The 18,528-nt window shown below is 33.3% G+C and overlaps 1 protein-coding gene across 1 annotated transcript in view; it reads right to left on the bottom strand.

Annotated features, from left to right (window-relative positions):
* MGAT4C (MGAT4 family member C) overlaps nt 1-18,528 on the bottom strand; it is a 623,142-nt gene that overhangs the window by 317,828 nt on the left and 286,786 nt on the right. The gene's annotated exons all lie outside the window — the stretch shown is intronic.

The raw sequence follows: 18,528 nt of genomic DNA, 5'->3' as shown, positions 1-18,528 counted from the left end.
ACAGATGTAGAGAACAAATGTATGGACACCAAGGGGGGAAAGTGGCCGGGGGTGGTGGTGGTATGATGAATTGGGAGATTGGGATTGACATATATACACTAATATGTATAAAATGGATAACTAATAAAAACCTGCTGTATAAAAAAATAAATAAAATTAAATTAAAAATAAGAACAAATTTAGTTCTAATTTATTTAATATTGTGCTTTAAAATATGTGACAGAATTTAATATCTTTATTAAAACATTTTTATAGGGTATATAATAAAGCATCTTTTCTCAGTATTATAATGTCAGGTGCTATATACCAAATTATAACTGAAGATGCTATCTAAAATCATAAATGTTGTTAGGATATAACTAAATGGTGTAAAGAGGAAATAATCACATTTGACTATTATTATTTATTCTAAAAAGTTATGAGAATATTGAGTATGCAGAGTTCATTATATAGGAAGAAGAAAAGAAAGTTTGGGTAAAGTTTTTATTTGCTTAAAAATGCATACTCTATTCTGATTCAGTTGGATTAATATCATTTTAAAGTAGAGGTTACTAGACTTGGATATTGCGTTTTTTTTTTTTTTTTAAGTTTAATCAGTTGCCATTTGGTTTAACAATCCCCTAAGGTGCAATTGGATTCAGTGTCATAAAACTGTTTATCCTGTATGAATTTGTGAATAAATCACACCCCTCACTACTCTGTAAGGTCCATTTAGTACACACTTGGTAGAAAGACAATGTTATTCCAAGAAGATGAAGACGTATTGTAGCCTTATGTCTGCCATAAGGTTTAAACCCAACACAGAAATTTACAGCTGCTTTTTTTCTTTTTTGGAAGCACAGTGTAGTCAAGCATTAAATGTATAGTTAATAGATATCCAATAGTCACAAGAGACTTGACAACTTAAATTACTTAGTTATAATGAAGATAAATAGCAATCTAAACATGGGTACATATTGCACCCTGCAATGCAATTGACTCTAATGTTGCCAGGCAACTTCCCAGGATAGATTAAAAATACTTCCTGTAATTTGATGGTAACAAGAAACACACACACACACACACACACACACTCACACACACACACACACACACTTGCAGGAATAACCAAAGCTCTTGTGTTTTAAAAAATAGTGTGACCATAAAATATATTTGAATGCATACATGGGTGACATCAAAATGAAATTGTTTTATAAAATGTATGCTTCTTGGAGTGAGCCTTTAATAAAAGTATGACCTATCATAGACTTTCAATCACTCACAATATATTTAAAGAGTGAAACCATTTATTTTCTGGGATAAAGTCAGTGTTCTTAGGGGATTTATATCACTGTTTGAGGAGATATTAGTAGAGCAAATATTAACTAGAACAAAATGAAATAACTTTTTAATCATTCATATAACTGGAATAAATGTAATGCTATTACACAGTAAACAGTATACACATATCTTCTTGTATATTTGAGATTTAAATTTTTAAAATTTTATTTTACATATTTATTTTTTTGCTTTCCTAATTGGTCTATCATCTCTAGATTCTCTTTCTGAGATTCACATATATAGTCTACCATTGAAAGAAGAATTATAACAAATTTTGGTAGGAAGGGATATATCAGAAGTAAATTCTGTAATGTATGACTCAGAAATATCAAGCTTATTAAACCATTTTTTCTTTTTTCCTCTTTGAAGAAGCATCTAGATTGAGCTCACTCTTTACATTGTTATTCAGAAAGAAAGACAGAACTGCAGTCCCCATTTTTCCAGAACAAAATGCCCATCTTAGACCCTTGATTATTTTTGCTGTCTTCTAAACATTATCTAGCTATTTTTTTTCAAAGTTTCAGAAACTTCTTCCAGAATGGTTTATAGTTATCTAGGCTCAGCCGTTCAATGACTTTTGCAAAGATCAGGAAAAGATTTCAGACATTTTCATTCTAATATATTTTTCTTTGATGCCTACAAATGTGTTTGCTGGTTGGGCTGCAACAGTGTAGTAGAGATGGCAGGACTAAGCTTATGAATACATACAGTAAACATGTAAGAAAGCAAGTGAGAGCAAAGGATTCCACTTCATCACACTGTTTTGTAATGAACTCTAAATTCTACAATACTGTTTCCATTGTCACTTTTCTTCCGGAAATTAGTTAATACAAATATTAATGAAGAATAACTATAAGTTTATTCACTGGGTCAACCAAGTTTATCTATGAAACACTATGTTCTATCAATTGTGCTAGATACTAGAAATACCAATAACAACAACAATAATAATATGCCATGATAGAAGCAACCAAAGAATCCAAAGTCAAGAGGGTAATAATAATAATGCAAATTAGCATTTATAGAATTTTTGTGTGTTCTGAGCACTTAAGATCTTTATATTCATCACATTATTTCATCATTAAAAAAACCCTTTAAAAGTTACTCTTATTATTCCTAATTTACAGGCAAGAAAACAGGGGCATAAAAATTTTTAATTTTAAACAATACCCCAGAATGGCAGAACTATTGCATAAATTTATTTTACTTCAGAGTATATCCTGTTAGGCAATGAATTTTTAAAATGCAATAGTATAAAACATTTTAGTCATGAAATATGCCTGTTCATATTTGTGTTTAGACTGATAACTGTTTACAATGGTGTGCAAGATGTACTGAAGATCTAGAATAGAGGCAGAGATGGGCTGTGAAGCCATTGTAATAGCCCAGATATAAGTTAGGGTATTAAACAAGTACTTTAAATAAGAATAGGGGGATTGTGGATCAACTGCAGTAATTTCACAGATAGAACTAAAATTAATGTGGGAGGTGCTGTTGAGGAAGAGGAAACAGTGAAGGATGGCTTGACTTTTCTAGTATAAAACACTGGCCAAAACACCAAGTGAAAAGGTAATAACAAGAGGCAAAGAAGATTATTCAAACAAGAAAGCATTTCAAGGAGGAAACTTTTCAAGAAAATACTCAAGTTTACTCAAAGTTCTTTTTGTTTAATTTCTTTTACAAGTATATGAGGAAAATTTGAATAAAGTACTGAGAAGAGAGATAGAAAAAGGAAGATGAATAATTTGTTAGACAGTTTCCGTGCATCTAAATTAATTTTAAGAATCAAGACCTTGAACTAAATTGATTTTCATGTGAAATAAACCTGGAGATTCTAAGAATGGATTTTAATTAGCATTAGACAAATTCTCAGACCAGGAAATCATATGCATCAATCGATAGACTGCACCAAAAGATAGATTCTTGCTTTTCATTATTCCCCTCATGAACATAGTGTTTACAATATTATACTTGTTCAGCAAAATGTAGAAAGTTAATACTATTCTCATAAGAATAATTTCAAACTGAAGAGCCTCCTTTATAAAATGCTAGGCACATATTAGCTACTTTTTATTGATTTAGACAATATATGAGTTGTCAGAAAAATCCCACTTTTTAGAGCTTTAACAAGATTTCCTTAACTGTAGATGTTTTAAAACAATCATTAGTCACTTTTTTGAGCCAAAATGAAATTAGTCCATGTTGAAGATCTATAATCCTAATCATGGTGTTTTTTCTGGTTTTTCTAACTATGTACCATAATGGCCGACTGCTCAATAGGAGATTGTATGTCCCACTACAAGTGTACTTGTTATAGGGCTGTTTCACTTTGAACCAGATGGGGAGAACTGCTTATTAATTCAAGCCACTTTTCCCAAACTGACATTTCCCTAATTTAATCAGTAGAAGGAGTAGCTATTTGAAGCTGAATTCGGTGTAATAAATGATTGTTCATTTTATAGGCCAAATGCCCCTTCTCCCTGCAAAGCAAATTTAACCCATAATGTGACTGAGTTCTATTTGTACTGCATCACATAGGAATTTATAACAATTATCTACGGCAAGATGCATCTTGAGTTTCAATTGGCGACGCTAGACAAAGCTCAGCTTTCTTCACCTTCTATCCCTACCCCAGCAAAAGTAATGGACAAGTAATCTATGTGAAAATTGTAGGGAGGAAAAGAAATGGATGAGAGGCAAGGCGACACTGGGACCCCAATGAATTGTTTATTCTTCAAATCAGCAAAAATGAATTATGTCACTATATCAGCAAGTCTGAATTATAAAAGAGAGCTCAGTGACTGTAAGGTGCTCTAATTGGGGCAAATTTGGAATGGATCCTTGAATGACATGGATATCAGACTGCTTTTCCTCAATTATCACTCATTCTACATTTATGGATATCCATGGTATACTAGATATTATGCTAATAACTACATATAGAAAGAAAAGTACATTATGCCTGTGGGGGGGTGCAAGTGGAGAGAGGTGATAATTAGGTTGAGGGCATATAAACACATATGCATACAGCATATTTAAAAAGTAAGGGAATATGAGTTTGGAGTGATAGGCAAGCTCCATAATATTTAAGACCTTGATGACAATCTAAGGTTAGACTTTGTTCCCAATAGACAATGGTGAGATCATAAATAACTTAAGATTTTTATAGCCAAGGAATGATATCCTAATATTTGAATTTTAGAAAAATCATCCTGGCAAGACTGTGAGAGGATTGGTGAGGATAACACAACTTTGAGGCAGGCAATCTATTACTGTACTTAATAAAGAATAAGAGGAAAGAAAAATGGGAGAGAAGAAGTTGGGGGGGTAGAATGAATTAAATTGTGATGATAGAGATGATAGAGAAGAGGAGATAAATTTAAGAGACACTTAGATGTATAAATAACATGTTATAGGAATTAATACAAATAATCTGATGTTAAGATTACTGTTTGGGAATGAAGAAAACTCTGAAAGTGGATATGACTCGTTAAGTAAAAAATATAAATGTTGGAAGAAGTGGACTAAGGATTATAACTCGACTGTACCCTAACATTTAAAAGGAATTCAGAAGAGAATTTAGTATTCTTGGAAACAATATCCAGAGATGCAAAAGAGAAGCTAATGAAAGAATGAAGGTGTCAGTATGGCAAATATTTAAAATCCTACTCAAATGTGTACTGAAATGTAGCAAATGCCAATCAGTAGTATTCTTTGTCATAGCAGTTTCAGTGAAGTATTGGAGGTAAAACCCCAATTGTACTAATAGGATTTGAGAAAATATAATCAGGTGAGGGTCACTCTTAAAAACCGCTAAGCCTAGGTAAGAGAATGAAACAGAGTACTATTCAAAGTGGCAAATTAGGCTCCCATAGGAAAGGCATTTTTACTTTTTTTTTTTTTTGGTATTGAGGGATAAGTGTACAAATGTGCATGCTAAGGGCAAAAAATCCAAAAGAGACAGAGATTGATAATGGACTAAGAGAAAATATTAACTAAATCAAGATTGCTAATCAGAGTTAGACAGATGCAAAACCAGTTGGAAGTATATCTTATTAGGAGAAAAAAACAGGTCTTCTGCTGAGTAGAAAGAAATGTGTTATAACTTTTGAGGATAAATTACCTTTGGAATACATGAATTTACCTTCCGAGGGTCAATTTTTTCTTTATGAATCAGTAATTGATTTCATTATGAATGAAGTTTATCTTGAAATGTTAGAGGGCTTAGAGAGAATGCTGAAGCTTTTTTTTTTTTCTTAACTTATTATTTTATACTGCAGTATAGTTGATTAACAATGTTGTGCTAGTTTCAGGTGTAAAGCAATGTGGTTCAGTTATACATATACATGTATCTATTCTTTTTCAAATTCTTTTCCCATTTAGGTTGTTACATAATATTGAGCAGAGTTCCCTGTGCTATGCAGTAGGTCCTTGTTGGTTATCCATTTTAAATATAGCAGTGTGTATATGTCAATCCCAAACTCCCTAAATACTCCTCCCCCCAACCCTTCTTCCCTGGTAACCATAAGTTGTTCTCTAAGTCTGTGAGTCTGTTTCTGTTTTGTAAATAAGTTCATTTGTATCATTTTTTTTAGGTTCCATATATAAGTGATATCATATGATATTTCTCTTCCTCAGTCTGACTAAACTTTACTCAGTATGACAATCTCTAGGTCCATCCATGTTGCTGCAAATGGCATTATTTCATTCTTTTTATTGGCTGAGTAATATTCCATCATATATATGTACCACATCTTCTTTAACCATTCCTCTGTCGATGGACACTTAGGTTGCTTCCATGTCTTGGCTATTGTAAACGGCACTGCAATGAACAATGGGGTACATGTATCCTTTTGGACCATGTTTTTCTCCAGATACATGTCTACGAGTGGGATTGCAGGATCATATGGTAGCTCTATTTTTAATTTCTTAAGAAACCTTCATGCTGTTTTCCATAGTGGCTGCACCAATTTACATTTTCACCAACAGTGCAGGAGGGTTTCCTCCTCTCCACACCCTCTCCAGCATTTATTGTTTGTGGATTTTTTGATGATAGCCATTCTGACTGGTGTGAGGTGATATCTCATTGTAATTTTGATTTGCATTTCTCTAATAATTAGTGATGTTGAATATCTTTTCATGTGCCTCTTGGCCATCTATATGTCCTCTTTAGAGAAATGTCTATTTAGGTCTTCTGCCCATTTTTTGACTGGGTTGTTTGTTTTGATGATATTAAGCTGCATGAGCCGTTTGTAAATTTTAGAGACTAATCCCTTGTTGGTCACATCATTTGCAAATATTTTCTTCCACTCTGTGGCTTGTCTTTTCATTGTGTTTATGGTTTTCTTTGTTGTGCAGAAGATTCTGAGTTTAATTAGGTCCCATTTGTTTTTATTTCCATTTCTCTAGGAGGTAGGTCTAAAGGTATCTTGCTGCGAATTATGTCAGAGAGTGTTCTGCCTATGTTTTCCTCTGAGAGTTTTATAGTGTCCGGTGTCACATTTAGGCCTTTAATCCATTTTGAGTTTATTTTTGTGTATGCTGTTAAAGAATGTTCTGATTTCATTTTTTTACATGTAGATGTCCAGTTTCCCCAGCACCATTTATGAGACTGTCTTTCCTTCATTGTATAGTCTTGCCTCCTTTGTCATAGATTAATTGGCCATAGGTGTGTGCATTTATTTCTGGGCTTTCTGTCCTGTTCCATTGATCTATATTTCTATTTTTGTGTCAGTACTATATTTTTTTAAACTTTTAATTTTATACTGGAGTATAGCCAATTAACAATGTTGTGATAGTTTCAGGTGCACAGCAAAGCAACTCAGCCACACATATACATGTATCCATTCTCCCCCGGACTCCCCTAGTACTATACTGTTTTGATGACTATAGCTTTGTATTATAGTCTGAAGTCAGGAAGCCTGATTCCTCCAGCTCTGTTTTTCTTTCTCAAGATTGCTTTGGCTATTTGGGGTTTTTTGTGTCTCCATACAAATTTTAAGATTTTTTTGTTCTAGTTCTGTGAAAAAGAATGCTGAAGGTTTTAAAGGACTGTCACATAGACTAGAAGAGGGGCTAGCTATAATATTAAGAATTATTGACAAATGACACTGATTATCCAGTTGAGGACTGACACTACACTTGGGTAGTGGCAACAGTCTTAACAGTTTCAAAATTGCCTCCAGAACTATACAGTCACATATGTGCAGAAGAAAAGAAAGCATTTTGCCAGGTTTGGGGGCAGGGAGTTTACTAAATTGGACCTTGTAGAATAACAAGAACAAAAGTATGGGCATTGTTGACACAGTGCTTGATGAATAGACAAGAAAGTGTAGCCAGGGAATGGCTGTGAAAGACTAGGAGAAGGAAGGAACAAGAAACATGTTCAGTGTTATAGGTTGAATTGTGTCTTCCAAAAAGATATGTTAAAATGCTACCTTCTGGTACCTGTGAGTGTGACCTCACTTGGGGTTTTTGCAGATGTAATCAAGGTCATTAGGGTGGGTCTTAATCCAATAACACTGGTGTCATTATAAGTAGGAAAAATTCAGACAGAGACAACCACACTGGGAAGACTATGTGAAGACAGAGACATACAGGAAGAAGATGGCCATATGATAATGTAGGCTAAGATTGGAGCAATGCGTCTACAAGCCAGGAGTACCAAGAATTGCAGGCAAACTCTAGAAAGCCAGAAGGAGCAAGGAAGGTTTCTCCCCTACAAGTTTCAGAGGAAGCATGGCCCTGCCAATGTCTTGATTTCAGACTTTTAGCCCTCAGAACTGTGAGAGAATAGATTTCTGTTATTTTAAGCTACAGAATTTGTCGTATTGTTACAGTAGCATTAGAATGTTAATACACTTTTGTTATTTTGTTTGATACCTATAATCAAAAATCAGTATGGATCAATTAATTTTTAGAATGTGGAGAAAATCAGTCCGTTACATATCCATAAATTGCTGTTCATTTTATGTTTTTCATAATTTATTGGTTTATGATATATATGACAAGAATATGAATAATATGAATTGGAAAACTCATATCTCAATCTTAAAAATCTTTTAATGCTTTCCATTAAACTACCCAATGCCTATAGTGTTCTCAAATGTTGAAAGAGCCTGAGTTTTCTGTGCTTTTTCAGGCTAAACCATGCTTTGTTAAAATAAAGTAAAACTTAAATGTAAACATTTTATATATTTAAGTGTTGCAAAATCTGTTGGTTGGAATGGTTTATCTGCATTTATTATCCCACACAAAGCACATGTCACTAATGATTCTATTTACCTGCTTTTATATAACACTTATTTAATTAAACTATAATTTATATAAATTGAATGACACAAAAATATTATGTGATTGAACATTTATCCTGACTTTGAATGTGGGCACTTGTACATATTTTTTGACTAATAAATGCTTGACTCTAAAAAGTATTTATTTATACAATTATATAATTTGAATGGGATATATTTATAGACAGTATTTGCAATTGGGAATCTTATTGACACAGAGTATGTATAGTGCACAGAGGAAGAGAAATGGATTTTTTTTGGTAACACTTATAATGGCAATTGTGATGATGATAATAAGACCTAGGCTTTAAAGAGTGCTTACTATATCACAGAATTTACAGGATCTATCTCATTTATTTCTGAAAAACAAAAACAAACAATGAAGTAGCTGCAATTATTATGCAGCCGCATCACAACCCAGAACTTTTACTGTCAATCTCTATACTGCTTCAGTAAATTACATAACTATGCATTCAAAGAGTAAACATTCATTGAACTAACTCTCTTGACTTTTTTTGATAGAAGAAGCCATTTCAAGGGACTTTGATAAAATATTCTATGATCTTAAATTTTTTCATTTCAAATCTACTTATAATTAATTGGAGATAGAATGAATGGTCAGAACATATGATGTATGAGTCAGACATATAAACATAAGGCTGAGTTATGCCAGAGTGGTTGATGGACTGCCTAACTATATAACACAAAACAATGAGTAATTATTCACTTTTGTAGAAAAAATGAATTAGTAAATGTATAAGTTAATGCTTAGAGAATTCTGCAAGGAACTGAGCTCATCAGCAACTGATTATAAAAAGAAGAGCTTGTAAAGAGAAACAAAGTTAAAAAACCAGTAAAGCTTCAGGTAAGATACAGAAGAAAAAAGTATTAAAAAGATTGCAAATACAACTGGGAAAAGGAAGAAAATTGAAGAAAGTTGATTGGATTTTGCCAAGAAACCATTTATGACTCTGTAAAATAATGCTGGCAGAAGGGTGAGGCCAAATCTTCTGCTGAAATGACTTTTTAGAAAAATACCAATTTTTTCCCCACCCAGAACAATTTTCAGATCTCTCTAGCTTTGGGAGTTATTATGGTTATTGCAAAAAGGTTTATATTAGAGAACAGTAAAAAATATTTTTTCAAAATATTCCACCTACTATGTAGTATATTTCAATCAAGTAGAAATCATGAGGGAAACAAAAATTATTTCTTTTTTCATATCTCAAAACATCGTGATCTGTTATATAATTACTATCTAAATATGGGGAATTAATGTAGAATTTTATTAAATCATAGGATTTCTTATACCTAAATTAAGAAGATTTCTTTACCCTTACAGGTCTGTTAAAATTTCCTGCTGAAAGCCTTCCATCCCAAACCCAAGGGCTTAAACTCAGTAATGTTATAAAGGAGCAAAAGAAACCTGGTTTTCTTTCAGCTTCTTTGTGTGTGTGTGTGTGTGTGTGTGTGTGTGTGTGTGTGTGTGTGTCTACATATGTAATATAAATACATTTAAATATATAAACTGTATAATTATAAATTTACATCAACACTTTTGCAGCTCAGCCAGTTTTCCAGCTTCCTATATCAAGGAATGGAGTAAGAGGCTTATTCTGAGTTTTGAAAGGAGACTAGAAGAGGAAAAGGGTGACATTTTAGTCTTAGGAAATGTACCACAGGCAGTAGGAAAGTCAGAGTACACATAGCAATGGATAGTAATATTTAGAAACTTAAGTGGAGATGAATGGACAAAGCCATTTTAGTTCACCAAGTTGCTTTGTAGTAGTTGGTAGAATCAATGTGGTTGTGCTAGCTTAAGAGAGTGTGTAGTGGTATTGGGAGAAGGAAGGTTAATTTAGACTCTACTTATTAAAGGAGTTCTGGTGTGACATGGTAAAACCAGGGGTGGAGATCATTTTGCACGTGTGTATTGAGTGGAGAGGCAAATGTGAGGAAAAAAGTGACAGAAAAAACTCGCCCATATTTAGCCTAAATATGACTATGTTCCCTTTAGTGAAGGAATTGCCAATAAAGCCATGAATTTTTTAAAAAAGTTAACTGTTTTAAGTTTGGTTGTGAAACTCTGGATTATTCATGTAGCCTTTATAAAAAACACCTTTTGCAGAGTTTACTGTTTAAGTTAATTCATAGATAGTAAGTCTACTAATAAATTCTCTAAATCTGAGCAAAATTTATAGTACCACAAAATTGTCTGGGCCAAGTCTTAGCAGCTTGTAATATGAAATCACTCTCTAGGTGAATTCCAAACATTACATCTTTCTCTCTGAGAAATAAGCCATAGAAAAATCCACAGTTCCCTACAAACCACATTGTACTTTGAGGTGTATAACAGCTTGCATTCAAATCACCTATTGTTTGTAACAACTCTAGTTTAGGAATAGGATGCAATCCCACATGGCCTACCACTTGAACAATTTAGCCAGAAAAGCCATGGATAAATCTTTACTTAGTAAATGTTTCCAGTAAAATCTGAATCACAGCCAACTCAGAGTTAGTTAAAGCTCTGAATATCCCTTCAAATTGGTAGGCACTTCAATTTTTTTTTTTTTTTTCATAGCAAGTGAAGCAAACAAAATGTAATTTGGGTCAGAATCTGAACAGCTCCTTTGCATAAAACATATCTTAAACTTGGGTCTTTTTTGTCCTTCCTTTATTTGAAGTGTCTCTACACAGCAGAAATAAAAGAAAGTATTTTTATGTAATAATGTTAATGACCAGATGCTCAATTATAGTAAAAAGAGTTTAGGACACATCAATGTTTAGAGTATCACTCTAACCCTTGCTGATATAGTGACTATGACATTTTGATGTCCAGAAATTGGGCCCTTAATACATTTATCAAATCTATCATTAATCCTTAAATTTTGAATTCAGCTGAGGCTTATTACTTTGGTTCTCAAAACTTATCTTCTGCATATAGTAATTTTATTATGAATAGCCTTTTAGAAAGATTTTATTCCAAAAACCATATTTTACAATTTGCCAAGATGCCTTATACTTTTAAAAAGAACTTAGGTTCAAATCTAAAATTAAGGAGAAAAAATTTAAATGCCATACATGTCCCATACAACATCCCATAATGTCAAATATATTTGGCATAGTTTTAAGGAAATATGTAAATATGGAGCATGTGCAGAAGTCATGAGTCAATCTGTAAATCATTCACAAGAGTCACTCTCAAATAATTCAGTGTATGGACAAGATTAGTGCAGGGAAAGAAACTAAGGTTACTAATGGTTTGGTACAAAATATGATTTTTCTTGAATGAAGGCTTAGAATTGGGGTTTTTGTCAGAGATAGAATGACACAAAATGACAGAATGATGGCAATCAAGGACTCAGAACTATGATAAATGGAGATAGAATTTATAGTAAACATTCTACCACTTAAACACTCTTCTCAAATCTGCTTTCCACGATCCTTATTCCTCTTTTCTGCTACTCTCATGCTGGCTTAAACACAGTTAACTGAAGTACAAAATTCTACCAGAAGATATATAGCTAATGTTCAAAACCTTGGAACTGTGAGAAGCCCTGGGTAGCTGCCTTAACTCCTAAAAATGGAATTTAAAAGAAACCAATTTCTTTTTAAAATTTACCCACAGATCAGTTAAAAAAAATCAATATCTCTGAAAGAGTCATGCATCTGGAAAAATATCATTTTTCAACTCTTGGCAATCTTAAAAATTGCTGTAGCATATAAAAACACAAACATACCAATAGCTCTGGTCATAAGAGTGCAATGGCCTAAATCTTCTGGCCAACAAGCATCTTCTGTATCTAGGAAGTAGTATTTTAAAATAAATTTCTATGCCTATGGTAACGCCCATTTTGAAATGAAACACAAAATCTGTATTTTCTCTTTATAAAATGATACAGATCAATATTTGGCTAATGTTACAAAACTCAAGAAGGATATTTATTGCAAAAGAATTTAAAATTTTGATGTACAGGCAATTAGGTTCCATTTCAATACACTATTCTGAAAAATGTTGCTTTTCTTTTTTTTTGGAAAAAAGTAAGAAGTATCTTGGTTACTATGATAAACCAGCTTTTCAGCAGTGGATCCTGCCAGCAAAGCCTTAATATATCTGATTTGTCAAAGTCACCACTCCTGCTAATCTATCCCACCAATGTCAAACACTGAGAGCTATCACCTATACATTTTGTTGTGCAGTGTTGAGAGAAAGATGGAAAATGGGCAGAAAGTAATCTGCACAAACATCAAAATAAATGGCCTTTTTGAGGACAGCTACAAGAAAAATGCAAGAAAAATTAGAAAATCAGCTGTATTTTATGAGTTTTTTTTGCAACTCTCTCTTTGCCTATACTGTTTGCTTGAATGTAAATTATTCATAACTTTACTATTTCGGTAAGTTGATGAACATTTTAAAACTACACAAATATTTCCTATTAGTGTCAAAATATTATGTGTTTCACTGCATTATGCAGTCATAGTGGAGTAAATAAAATAATGTTAAAAGTAAAATACTTTTAAAGCTTTAAAGCAATATTATTATTATTGTCATTTAACCTAAAATAAAATTATTTAAGCCAGAGTGTTAATATTATATCAGTCTATAAATATTGTATTTAAATTAAAAAATTGTCTTTAGGAAGTTTCAAAAACCATATGGTAATCAAATTTGTTTTTAATTCTATCAACATGAATGAAATTTTCTGTAATGGGACAACTAAGAATTTGACTATCAACTGTATGATACCTTATCCTATTGAATGCATGCATGCACATGCGTCCGCGTGTATATATATAGATACATGCATAAATGGGTGTTTCTGTATTTATAGGACAAATATTGTCCTATAAATACATGGTCAAAAATTCTGGAAGTGCTTCATAGTAGAAGAGATTAAAAGTAAAAACTAGGGAAATACAAATATTGATGTGTTACAATATTGATTCCTAAATACATTGAAAAGTATTAGCAAGACTCTTCACATTCTCAGTAAGGAGAAAGTCAAAGTGAGGACATTTGTTGTAAACATGTGTCCATTTAGGTCCATAAACCATACAAGCTAGATATTTAGAAAAGTGTCGAAGATGCAGAGCAAAGGGGAATTAAGGGGGCCTATATTTTCTGAATATATAATCTTCCACTTTCACTATAATTACATAGAAATCAAAATTATTAGTATAGATTAGCAAATCAGAAAAATTGCCCTGAGTATTTGTGATAGCATGCAAGAAATAAAAATTAAAGTGAGATTTCTCTTCACAGTTTAGACTTACTGGTTAACTGACATACATAATAAAACATAATAGAAGGAAATAAGTATTAGGAACACTGGGTTTAGGTCAGAAAAACCTAGGTTCCAGAACCATTTCATCTACATGTTAGCATTGTTAATCCTATATTATTTCATGTGTAAAAGGGGAATAATAATAGTGCTTCTTATGGTTATTAAGAGATTTAACCCTTCTCTTTAAATTCTACCCACCTATTTTTCCAGCAATTACTGCAAGTGTACTGTGCTTCCTCTGGATGGTTAGAACTTCTCTTATGTTGTATACAGTGTTCTGTCTTTATCTTCCAGTAAAATTTAGTACCTTTCTTTTGATATATAAAGAGAGTTTTGGGCTATAGTGTTTTGTTGTTGTTATTAGATTTAACAATTAGCTTTCACGCTTGCCTTTACTCTGACTGACTTACCAAATTAATTTTACAGTCATAACTAAGAAATTGCTGAGTGTTCTAAGTGATATCTGTTCAGTTCCTAAAGCATTGAAATCCACTGATGCATGAGTGAGACTGGCTAGGTTTGAACACCATCATTATCATTGCAAACAGTTGTATAAAGTGTAGTCTCTTGTGCCAGGCACTATTCTAGAGACCATATTTATTGAATCTTTTAATTCTTATAACTCCGTGGAACACATCTTATTATATCCATTGCACAGATGATAAATCTGAGGCACACAGAGATAACGTAACTTATTCAAAGCCACACAACTGTTGAGTGATAGACCCTGACTTCAAGCTCAGGCAGCAAAGCAGTGGCTCCAGACCTATTGGCCTGAACATTACACCAAGCTGATTTCATCGTAATTTAAGAAGAATGAGATATGCGGTAGCCTGGTATTTTCAAAACTGTTATACATACTACATCTGTATTTGGTGATTTGGATCCTGACAATGGCAAGTTCTAGTTAGCACTGAGTCCATTCTCTTACCCTTCAGCTCCAAGATCTGTAGTGTCTTGCACCAAACACCAAAGAAAATTATATGATGATCGTTTTCCGATGAGAATCTGAAAGTACTGCATGCATATAACTTCACCAATACCTTGGGGTTTTGTAAGGTCAATGGAAGGGTATTAAACTTGCATTTGTGTAACAAAGTTTACTTCTGATTATAGACGGACCTTACAAATGATTCTCTGTCTCTGCATAATTTAAATAGAGTGCTAATAAAATGAATGATAGTAATAATAAAAATCTATACCTATATCAATAACTATATACCCTATTTCATGGTAAACCCTTTCCTCTTTCATAATAGAAGCAAGCTATATAAACACAATACACATGCTTAAAATCTAATGAGGACACTTCACTTTGAAACTATATTCTCAATATTAGAGGGATACCACCTATTTAATGCTCATCTAAATAGGCAATATGTTATGGCATCTGCCTCTTCATCACTCTGAATGTGTGGTCCATCATCGTCAATGATTTTCTGGGTATTTTCTATTTCAGCAATGTCCTTTGAGCATTAGTGTGTGTTTTCATCTGAAGAAAATGGAGACTCTTATGCTGCCATTCCTTCACCCTTTGACTCAAAGCCTGCTTCCTTATTACTAGACAATGAGAACAGTAGAATAGGAAACATATCATCATAATAAAATTCTAATACTTATTATTTATTGATCATTTGTAAGGTGCCAGACACTACACTAAATATGCATATCATCTCAAGTAATGTTCACATATAAAGTATATAGTATATATAAAGTACAAAAATCATATGTAGAATTAACAAGTATCATTGACCTTACACAGTTAAAGAAACAAAGGCTTAGGAATGTTAGGCAACCTGCCCAAGGTTCTACAGCTAACCTGCGGCAGAAACGGTTCTGGGATCAAGCCTCTGCTCCTAATGAATACTTCCCTTCAGTGCTATATGGAGGCACGCCTACAGTTGTCAGGTATAAAGAAAAATCACATCTAAATATGTTTCTCTGCCTTCTTACAGAATTGTCCTGTTCCAGTGTCCATGCCTCATTTTTTTGAACAGCTTTATTGAGATATAACTGATATGCAAAGAATTGCACATATTTAATGGGTCCTTGTTAATGTCAGCTGACAGGGGCCGGAGGTATTGGGAAAGAAAGGAAATCACACGTTTGGGATACTACTCTTATAGCTTTGTTCTATGTACTTCTAGGAAAGAAGAGGGTTGCTTCCTAAGGAGGGGCCACCTTATCCCTCTAATGGGAAGGTTTGATGCTCCCTTTCTAGATTTCCTTGTGGAATGATGGGCAGCATAAATTGACATGTACTACACACTTATAGCCATGATTTGAAGCATCTACTTACTGGAAAGGTAGGGACTACTATACACAGCATCATTACAATGCTACATCAGTACAGTTACAATGTTTCGATATTAAAATAATTTTCTGCTTTTCACTTTCCATCCCTTCAAAATGAAGAGTTTCTAACACCATAGAGCCTGTATTTGGCCAACTGATGTATTCTTTTGATTAAATTATAGAAAAATTTGGTTCTCTCAGTCTCCTTACACACACACACACACACACACACACTTGCATATGTGCAGAACCCCCACACAGACACATTCAGGAAGGGAAGCGTCTATATCCTTAGCAGTCATATTTTTAGTTGTCCAATAATAGGAAATTCTGTTCCATTTATATTTATATTGGTGGAAGTGAAATACATGATCCCCATACGTGTTCTAAAATATCACAAAAGGTGAACCTTTTCACTCACATAGAGTATTTAAATCTAATATAGTATAAAATCTCTGTGTCAAATTACTTTATATTAGGTTACAGAAATAGGAAACATATGTATTATATATAATTCATGATTGAATTCTTTATCTAGATTATCTCATTTAATTCTATAAAATAGATGCTATTATCTCCATGTTAGAGATGAGGAAATGCAGTTGTAAAGGGTTTAGGTTAAGTACTCAGGTTCTTACAACTGGTGGGTGATGAAACTAGGATTTGAACTAAGGCTATCTGTTCCTCAAGTACTTGTTTTCAACTGTGCATCTACAGAGAGCAAGTCAGGGAGCATAACAGGAAAGGATTTCTGAAGGTGCCTCATTTTCATCATTGCTCATTCACAAAAGGATGCTGGAAAGTCCAGTATCTTTTAGCTTGGTACAGTAAAGAACTAAGCATCAAGATCCTGATACTAAAACATTCTGATTTTTTCTTTTAGTGGCAAATGTAAAAGAGCAATAAAGGAAGTAATATTCTTCACACAGTCATTTACTTTTTAGAGTATAAAATCAGTAATATTTTATCAAAACTATATCTAATATGAGACTCCATCTATCAGCAATCTGTTTATTATATATGTATTTGTATAATTAAATAATTGGTACATTTTACTTCAAATCTTAAAAAGTAATCAGCAATCATAAAATAAATTAAAAGTTAAACATAGTGTAAAATCCTATGTTTGGTATATGTTTTTTCTGCTCCAACCAATTAACTATATAATTTAGCTCATGACCAGGTTAAATTTAGGATTTTTAAAATGTATTATTGAAAGATAAATAGGACATGAGATTTTTTTTGCATACGCGGGCCTCTCACTGTTGTGGCCTCTCCCTTTGCAGAGCACAGGCTCCGGACGCGCAGGCTCAGCGGCCATGGCTCACGGGCCCAGCCGCTCCGCGGCATGTGGGATCTTCCCGGACCGGGGCACGAACCCGTGTCCCCTGCATCGACAGGCGGATTCTCAACCACTGCACCACCAGGGAAGCCCAGGACACGAGATTTTAAAACCTACATGCAACTATCTATCTTTACCTTTTTTAGGTATAATTCATTTTGGACCAACTTTTCTTGGTCACCTCGAGCCCTCATCCATATATTTACATGTGGTTTTTCAGGTTAAACTAGGTCGAAGAAGAGATGATCTGATATACTTAGTAGTCAACAAAATTTAAGGTTTAACTGTCAACTTGAAAGAAAAGTCATAATTCCCTTGCAGCTGCAATATTTGTAGTTCCAAATATCTGCAAATGATTTCTCTGACTTCCCATATAGTTCCATTCAAGATTCTACCAACATTTTTAACAGCTATTAAAAATCTATGTGTACTCCAAAACTTTGTACACCACCCTTATTGTAACCTATGAGAGAGTAATTCTTCATATGTGTGTATTGAATTAACTGAGGATCAATGAGTTTAAGTAATTTTATCAAGATTACAAAATCAATAAGTGAAAGATGGAGTCTAGTGTAAAAACTAGTATCTTCCCATCTCTACTTCTAAGACTTGTTGACTAACGCATGGAACCCTTTGCAATCTTTACTTCAGTGTCCAAAGTGAATATCAGCAGGATCACCAGCTTCAGCCTCACTGAATGCTACTTCCAGCCTGACTTCTACTTGCTGTTTTGGCTGCTTCTTTATCTACTTGGTCATTAAAAAACACATTCTGTTTTGCATACCAGAGCTGTAGGGATTTTCAAACAGTGTTTCATGGAGCTTTGGGGTTATATTTGGATTGTACTACAGTTACATTTGAAAATAAAAGTTGTATTTATAAAATTTGAATATTACACTAAATATTTACAAATACAATTTCATCCTAATGAGTCAAATATTTTAAAGTTTTTCTCATCCCCAAACAACAGACTAATGAGTCCAAAATTATTTTA

Source organism: Phocoena phocoena, chromosome 11 (assembly GCF_963924675.1).
Source record: "Phocoena phocoena chromosome 11, mPhoPho1.1, whole genome shotgun sequence".
Classification (NCBI taxonomy): Eukaryota; Metazoa; Chordata; class Mammalia; order Artiodactyla; family Phocoenidae; genus Phocoena; species Phocoena phocoena.
This window is presented reverse-complemented; position numbering and strand designations above follow the sequence as displayed.